The sequence below is a fragment of the Pinus tabuliformis genome, chromosome Q (assembly GCF_031772625.1).
Source record: "Pinus tabuliformis cultivar Carrire ecotype Pingquan chromosome Q, CPIR1, whole genome shotgun sequence".
NCBI lineage: Eukaryota > Viridiplantae > Streptophyta > Pinopsida > Pinales > Pinaceae > Pinus > Pinus tabuliformis.
Window position 1 is genome coordinate 407,554,579 of NC_142296.1, and position 9,655 is coordinate 407,564,233.

Sequence of the window (9,655 nt, forward strand, 5' to 3'; positions counted from 1 at the left end):
GTGCCTCGACAAGTTGAGGAGTTTACAACTCAACATAGGATGGATCATCAAAGACTGATGGTTTAGAAAGATCAACAATAGAAAAATCAGAATCGTGTTCGGGTGAATGAATGAAAATATCATGGAAGCCACAATCAAAAGACTCAAGATGATAGACAATGACATCCTCATGGTATGACGAATCATAAAGAGGGAGTGATGAAAAACGAAAAATTTCACCCTCTATGTTTAGGGAAATGTAAGATGAGAGAATAGGTGGATCGAGGAAGATAGATTTATACTCTCTACAATCAAGTGAAAATTTGGCATCCCGCGTGTTCTGCGAATGATCTAAGTATAAAAATCGGAAATGAATTTTCACAGGATGGAATAGAAATAGCAGAATCGTTGAAGATGTCAGGATAAAGCGGAAGAGGTGCGAACAGAAGGAGATCATTCTTCAAAGCAGTTTATTTTTTAGATTCCCACACATACTCATAAAAAATGATAGCGCAAGTTGGTTATTCAACACCAACTTAGTCTAGAATTTGATCCTCATGAAAATCACATGTGATATCTGAGACGGATGAACGCAACACACCAAAATATGGAGGATCAAAGGAACCAACAGACAGAGGCTGAGGAGATAAGACCACATGACAACCATCAGGGTTACAGTCCAAATCCGCGTAGAAATCCTGAACAGGTGGGGTAGGAGGAGGTGGTGGTAGATCAATGGCTGGATTCTCAACTTCTCCCACCTCGACCTACAGAGCTAGATGAGAAGGGGATGGGGGGTCACTTGGGACAATAACCTTGTCCATCTCTGATTTATAAGCTCTAACACCGAGGTATGTTGGGATAGGTTTGAAATATTCTACCTCATATGGATTCTCATAAATTTGAACAAGATACTGAAATCTTTCATCCAAAAATTTCTAGTTAACTTCATCTTCAGGAAATTGATAACAGTAATGAAAAAAATAGTCATGAAAATGCTCAAGAGATTCGTCAGGTTATTTTCGCAATTTTAAATATTTTTTATTAATTCCTTTACGATCATACAGAATGAAAGCATGACATAATCTCTGGACGTGTGATCAAAAGAGTGTATAGAGTTTGTCGAATATGTATGACACCATTCCTTTGCGTGCCCTTCAAACGTGAAACTAAACAACACGCAAGAAATTTCATCTGAGGGGACATCATGCCTGTCATAGAAGCCAAAAAATGCAATTGTGTGTCTGAACAGGGATGTTCCATTATCGCCATTGAACTTATATTTGGACAAGTCATATATAACGCTCGTCAATACATCGAAATTAGCAAAGTTAGAGAAGCACATTGGGGTTGTGAGTTGGAGAAAATTCATGTAAGACATGCAGAAATTCAAAACAGAATTCAAGGGCTCATCTTTTCATGTGGCCCTCCTTCTAGCGCTATAAATGTTGACAGTGTTGCACATGCCAACATTCAAGGTATCTCCCCGATAAGAAGTCCCAGCTAGACGTCCAACTGTTTGGAGTAGGAGTCCCAGTAGTGGGTGGTAGTGTAATTCCTTGACTATGGTAGTGCGTAGAGGTAACTAAGATAACTTTGGGTGAGAGTAAGTGTGTGATTGTGCGGAGATTCAAGTGTGATTCATGAAGGTTTTGACACATGTAGGGGAAAAGGAAGTGTGCCCCTTAGAAACTTCTAATAGAATGTAGCTTGAAGGGGACACACGATCGGAATGACATCACAAGCTAAAATGCGAAATAGTCCACAAATTAAAGTGATGGGTTAATCCAACAACACACATCCAACAAGATTCGTACAATTGCATACAAATTAGTTCATAAGAAAATGCATAAGTTAAACAAAATACATTTCTAAAGCAACTAGAATAGTCCAACTACAATAACAACATATGAATGAAAGCGCGTTGGCTTTGATATTATTATTATAAGTGAAATTTCCATCCATACATACACCATTGACGACCACCAACCCCAATAGTGGAACATTATAGTCAAGAACACTTGCTCCTCCAAATAAGTATACTCGCTCTAAACCAAGGTTCATCAGAATACTCCCAAGCCTTTTCTAAGCATAAGCCTAGCAAAAAGCTTGGCTTCCAAAAACCTATTCTATGAGTTATGAGGTTCTATTTATAACAAATGGTGGGGTGACCCTTGACATTTCCGTTTGTGACTCCTTGACTACCCTCATGACTCTTCAACTTCTTTACAAATAAGTCATTAAATAACATGATGACCTTTCACATTCCACTAATGACACTTGTAATTTCACTTGCATCATATTTATAAATAATATTACATTTTCCACATGTACCCATGTAAGACAAAATAGGCTAGAGACAACGTAACAAGACAAAACACTATGACTCCGAAGTTTTGGGAAATACCAACTTGGAAACATCCACTTGGTGCTTCTCAGTTACATATTGATGCCAAGCTTGGTAATGGTCTCTTTCTAATAGCAGACTCTTGCATCCATAGCATATGGGCATATGTTCCTGGAACATGTATCCAACTCGTTCTGAAGCATGTGAAACATGGTGTTGACCATGACGGAACCACCAATGTACTTATGCATGTTATGTGCACTCAGCTCCAAGTCTTCCCTGGTGGCCTCTCATCTTAGCTTCTCTATGTACTCATTGATCTCTAGATGGGTTTGGTTCTTTGGTTTAGCCTTGGTGAGGGAACCGATTGGTGGGATCCCGTGTGTTTTCACCATAACATCCAAACTTTTATACAACCATGCATATGAAGCCTATATGTTGTTGATGAATGGGGTGACTTATTTGTAGTTCTGAACCAACATCTGGACCTTTGCTTTCTCCAACTCTACATGTGGCTTCATTTTCTTGGTTATGTGAAGCGGGGGTCCCTTTGTACCGCATTGTCCATTCTCGCACATGGGCGATGGAAGCATATATGTTTTTGAGAGTTTTAACAAACTCTTTGCTCCACTGCTGTAGGTCATGCACACGAACAACTACTTTATGCATGATGACAGATTTGTCATACAACCTTCACATGGTACTCTCAAGTGTTGATACTTCAATGAGTATCTCTTTCCTCCATCGCAGAAACTGCATTATGCGTTGAAGCTCGAAGTTGCTCTACCTCTTTCGTGGCAGCCTGCAACTTCTTTGCTAGTTTCTCATTCTCAACTATCAGGTACTGAAAATTTGAGCTTGTTTCTCCTGCATAGGCCAAGAGCTTGGGCAATGGTTGTTGGATGTTTCTTGGTGTCCAGCACTATCACCCTTTCCTTGATGAATGTCCTCCCCCGCTTCTGGATATTCCAACTCTTCGACCTGTATGGGCACTACTTCCTCCATCATCGCACCTTGCCTTTGTTCTTCTTCCTATTTTTCTTCTCTTCATGTTCTTTCCTCCTCAACTCTTGTTCTTCCTTCAGTTTTTGTTCTTCTCTCTATGATCTTAGTTCTTCTACATGGAAGCTCTTCTTTTTTCTTTAAGTACGGTCTATTATCTATTTCCTCTACTTCCCTTTGCTTCTGCTGCCAAAGCTTCTTGCATGAAGATTGACTCCACTATCACTCTGCAGCTTTGTTCTCCCTCTATTATGTTAGCAACTTCCTCTTTCCATGATCTTATACTAGATTGTTGCTTTTTTCTATTATTGTTGCACTCGCTAACATGTTAGTTTTGAATCCTTTTCTATGAACAGTTGATTTTTTGCATATATTGGCAAGTTAACTAGCACTTGCTCAAGTGCTTCCCCAATACTTCTTTCAATAGTATCTCTTGAAGCAGCTCTCTTTGGTGCCATGGTACAATGCATGTCGGAGAGAAGTGCTTCAAGAGTGTGGTACCTGTGGGAGAGAAAGGACACTCATGGAAATCAAACATTAGCTCTTGCAAATATAAATTCACAGCATGATCAAACAACAATTAGGGCACCTGATGAGAGGGATTGCGCAATTTTGATTTACAAGGGTGACTGACTGACTGTGAGAACTGCGCAGCCCCAACAGTTAGTGTGGAAGATTAATGATTGGAACTGTGTAATGCACAATTCAGCCTGGACCAGGGATTAGGAGAGACTACACATTGCGTAGTCTTAGCAGCCAAGCTAGGATACTGACTCCTGGAACTGCGTTGTGCACAGTTGGATCCATATTAGGACAGGTTCTATGCAATTCTAGAAGCTAAGGCAAAGGCATTGAGCTCCCAGATTGCATAGTGCATGCAATGAAATGTGAGATCCAAGAAAGGGGAACCCAGATCTTCCCAAGGGAGTGTGAAAACAAGTGGATTTGAAAGATGGTGTGAGGTTGAGTGTAGATGCATGCATGTGAAACAAGTGTAACAATTGATTAAACTGAAGGAAAACGAAGCATGTGAAGAGATTCACCACAACGACGACCGTTGGTGCAAAAACGGGAAAACTCATGCGACACTTGGGAAAGGAAATCTAAATATTGAAACAACACTTCTACAAGTAAAAAAATAGTTTAAATTCCAACTGTCATGCAAATAAACAAGTGAGACAACACTCACACGATCTAAACAACAAAAAGTGACAGAAAAAGCGGCAAAATATGATAAAGGGAAAACTCACCCAAAAAAGAAACGACAATGTTCTGAAGGCTCCTTGATCTCATCGGAAATTCTATAGCTTAATGATCGAATGTACAAATGAGATTTAGAGGCATCCATTGAAATTTATGACGCACATGCCTGAGATAAAGGACAAGAGCGATACTTGGTAGCACGGGGGCTTCACTAGGGGAGCAATACCATACCACGTGGGTTCATATTGGGGGATATTTATTGAGGAAAAAATGACAATATATTGGGGGATATATAGGGGGTAGAGGGTTTTTATATTGGCAGGTATAAAAAATGGAGCCTAAGGTTAATGAAAAAATATAAAGGGGTATAAAACATGTTAATGAAATAATGGATACCTACAATATTTAGCGAAAGTAGGGGTTTTTAAATTGGGAAGGTATATTGGGTTCATATTGGTAGGGGGTTAAATAATATGATTTTTAGAGGTATTTTCCAATATGTAGTCAAATTAAGGGTATTGTTTAATATGCCACGAATGCACGTGACATGTCAGAGGTTCATTGAGTGAAGCCCCTGTGCTAGTTGGAAAAAACTTCTGAGGATAGAAATGTGCCACCTTCGGGAAACTAATAATAGATCCCTACTTCCTAGGGATTCTTCTTTCTTTTTTATTTTTTGGGAAGAATGCCATGAATTTCCTGAAGAGATTGTGTGGTTATGGGAAGGACTAGGCAACTCTCTGGCTCATGCACTGAGTAGCTTCTGAGCAAAAAGGCTTCTGCGCAATTTTTGGGTTGAGTGGCTCTGACCTGCCTCCTATGATCTACGTAATTTCCCAGCTCAAGGTTGGTTTTCAACTAGCACTCTGCAATTCTTGAGCTCAAGGCTTACATTCAGCTTGGACTGCGCAATTCATGAGAGCAAGGTTGGTTGCCCTCAAGGATTGCATAGTTCTCTAAGGCAACCCCGGAACTAGATGAAAACCAAGTCAAGAGATCAAATTGTGGGTTAGAAACTAAAACAGGTAAGAAAACACAAGCCAATATGCAAAGGATGAGGCTCAAGTAAAGTGCAAGTACCTAAATTAGTACAAGATGAGCCACTGTAATTTAGAAGGGAGGCTCCAAAACAAAGCATAAGCAATATTTTGGAGGGTGGTTGTAGCCGCTACAACACATGTCTTTCGGGTTTTGATGCTAATACCATGGTGGTATCCAAAATTCGATTATTGGTCAGACTGCATAACATCCCATTACATTTCTAGCATCATAATGTCTTAGAAGGAATCGAAAACTCACTGGGTAAGTTCTTAAAGGTGGATGTAGAGAAGTAATAAAAGGAATTTTCACTTTTGCTAGGATATACATAGAGGTGGACTTTAGTAAATGTTTTCCCAGTCATATTATCATGATTCATAATAATATTTAATGGTACCAGTCATTAGATTTTGAAAATATGACATTCAGATGTCGGATTTGTCTACAAACTAGACACTTGCAAAATTTGTGCCCTTAGGGAAAAAAAGAGTCCAAAGGAAAAAAGAGACAAGATCAAAAGCCAAAGGGTTGGCAATTATCAGTTCCACAATATATTTAAGTAGAGGAAGAACAAAATCTAGACAACACTATCAATAATGTAGATCATAATTCCCAGGAAGTCATTGTATGGCAAGAAGTTGAGCAGGTAGGAACGATGACCCCGATCACACTCAACACAACAACGACTACAAGTACCAGCAACAGAATGAGAAGATTATCCCTGAAAGAGAGGCAACTAGCACAAAACTAATTCATGTATTAGAGAGTTCCAATTTTGATAAAGAAATATTTATAAATGAGACAGAGAAGCAAATGGCTATTGTAACTTCCACTCCCAACTCTAAAGGTTGGTGCAAAGTGGAGAAAAAGAATGGTAAAGGGTAATTTGGTATTTCTTTTTTTTAGCTTGCCTTCTGGGGCACCAATTAATGGTTGGTTTTATTGATATTAGCAGTTTTTCTTTTTTAGTGTACAACAATGACTTATTTTGGATATGCTTTATATTATCTACAATATCTAATTTTCACTAATTTATTAATGGAAATTACGATTTTTCCTTAGGGAAAAAAATATTACTAAGAATATTTTAAAATATTCCATGGAAGTTAAATCCTTACCATACACCAATCATTTGTATTAATAATGTTTCACATTTTGCAATTGTCTATATTGATAATGCTCAGTCATAATTAACCATATTTATAACATGCTTAGTGATGCTAACCTTAACCACTAGAACACTAATTTTTTTTTTTTTACTTTTTTACTAATCAAATTTAATAATAATTATAAGATTTAGCTTTGATTGAAGATGAGGCTTTTTTTCTTGCATCCTTGATAAATTTCATAGTTGGATCAATATTCTTTGATAATTTATCTCATTTTCTTAAACTATATTAAGAAAGATTTTATAAAAATCTTGGAAAAAAACACAACCGAGGAACAAGTGAAAGGGGATAAAAGATTCCCTTTTATTTCTAACTTCAAAGGAAACAAGTCTAATAAACATCTCAAAATCAAAGGAAATAAAATCAAAACGTTTGTGGGCAAGTTATTGTTAGAAGAAAAGGAAATTTATCATATATAAATTTATTGATGAAAATAAAATCGTCATGGATTAGGGATATATTCACTCATGTAATACTAGCAATTGTCCCAAAAGGTACAAAGAGAGGCCGATAGGATTATTAAATTGGAATTGTTGAATTTTTCTAAAAGAGTTAATTGGTTTGTGTAAAACCTTGTTTTCTTGGACTGTATCATTCATTGTGCAATTACTTTTCTTTAGATGTTTTGTTTATATCTATATTACAAGGAACACATTGAATGTCGTATTTCATTTTAGAGTAAGTTAATTACCCAAAATCAAGAAACCTCTATAGTTGGCCAAGCATATACGAAGAATACATCTCATTCATATGCAATACCAAATCCATCTTTTCTTTTCTCTCAGTAAAATTTCAAAAGCATGAATACATGCCATTTCATATGCACAATAAACCCAACTTCTGAATTTTCAATGCTTGGATGCAACCCATTCATATGCTACAGTAAACCCATATTTTCCTTAAATTTCAATCCATAAACATATCCATTCATGAGCCATAACAGAACCACAAAAAAAAAACCCCCTGACCCGTTAATACATTATCTACTCAGAGAGAGGTAAGACGAAAGGACAACACTGTCTACAGATCCTCCATGTCTCCGAAGGAGATGAGGAGCGTCCCGTGACCCATTAATGCATTGTCTTCTCAGGAGTGCGAGGTAAGACTAAAGAAAATCACTAGCTACGGATGTTTCATGTCTCCATAAGGCCTTGATAAATCTTCGTTTATTTTGTAAATACAATAATTTGATTGCATTTTAACACTGTAAATACTAAAAATGAGCCCATAAAGAGCAGATAATCAAGAAGGAAACACTTCAATCACAGACTGGAAATCAGGAATGGTGATTATTTTATAACGACCAAATCCACCTTCTAATAAAATCTTCTTCCATTCTTTCTCTGTTCTTTCCTTCCCACCAGAGCAGTGCACCACCATTACCAGATCAAATACTAGAACTAAATTAGGATCCAGAACTGGCTTCTCTTTCTGGCCACCATTATTATTATCATCGCCTCTGTGATTAGAGTCCAGCGCCACTACGTCAACAATAATGAGCTTCCCCGTCTCCAGGATTGCCTTCCTGCAGCTATTTAGTATCTTGATACAGTCCTCGTCACCCTAGTCATGCATGATCCACTAATGACATCGCACAAACAAATTGTATAGTCAAAACGTGCTCTCAGCTCATTCTAATTCAATTACATGACAGTTCAGCAAGTTCAAGACTTACCTTCATGAATATGGCATCCGCAGAGGGCATGATTTCAAACATGTCTCCTCCCATGTGCTCCACACATGTTTACATACATTTATATGTATAAGATTGTTATGCATATATACCATTAATGAAGCAAAGGTGTTGTTAGTAACCTGGGAGATGGGGAGCAGTGGCCACGACATGAGGGAGGTCGTATTTGATGCCTATGATGGAAGGATAATTCCGCAACATTGCCTCGATTGTCTCCTCTGCAAGCCCAACCTCTCGAGGAAAATCAGAGAATGGAAGTCAAATTTCGAAAAGCCGATAGGATTATTAAATTAGCATAAACAAAAACGAGAAATTAGCATGATGATTTGATGTCTGAAACGTCAAACAAGGACACATAGCCTTGTGATTTTAAATATGACATTTTTTTTGAAGTTTGGTTGAAGATTGACTACCAATGTAACCCCAAGATCCCTGACATATTTGATTTTCACCATGCTTTTAAATTTCAAATTAATAATTTGTATTTCCTTTTGACACTTGTGCCTTCCATGTGATTTGTTGATATTGCCCATTGGACAATTATCGCTGCCCTATACAAAAAACTTAAAACCATGTGAAATAATAAACAAAAATGGTTTAACCTTCCCTGCTATATCAAGAATATGGCAAAATAGCTATGGCTCCCTGCAACAAAATAAGGTAAAAATGCCATGGTGCATATATACAGGGCAATACTAAACAAATTAATCAATTAATGTTAACCCTCATATTCTACTGGCTTAAGTGTTTACTTGGGCATTCTCATCTACCTATTTGCATGGGTCATCTCCATAAATATAGGTTCTAGACATTCAACTGATGGTATTGAGAAAAATAACAAGTAATTAAACAAAAAATGATCGAGTTAATAGAATTTGCGAAGAGCGAACCGAAAATGACCAAATGATTTATCTTTTTGAGAAAAGAAGAATTGCTTCTCACCTTACCTAATAAAATGAATGCCGCAAAGTGGTGTATGAACATCCTTTTGCACGCGTATTATTGTCCTGCGTGTTGTTTCACCTGTCCAGATTCATGGCAGGCCATTCAAATACCGTGTTAGAAAGATTTGAGAGACAAAATCCGCATCTGCGGCAGATTTTGACAGATAAAGAAATAAGAAACAAGTGAGAGAAAAGAAAACAGATTCAGAAATCGAAGCTTCTCATCTTATATTATCCCTCCATGGTGAACTCTTCTCTTCCCCTGTTGCAAAATTAATAG

The 9,655-nt window shown here is 37.5% G+C and overlaps 1 pseudogene; it reads right to left on the reverse strand.

Annotated features, from left to right (window-relative positions):
• Positions 1 to 7,980: 7,980 nt before the first annotated feature.
• Positions 7,981 to 8,467, reverse strand: LOC149219907 (xanthohumol 4-O-methyltransferase pseudogene; annotated as a pseudogene).
• Between the last annotated feature and the right edge of the window lie 1,188 nt (positions 8,468 to 9,655).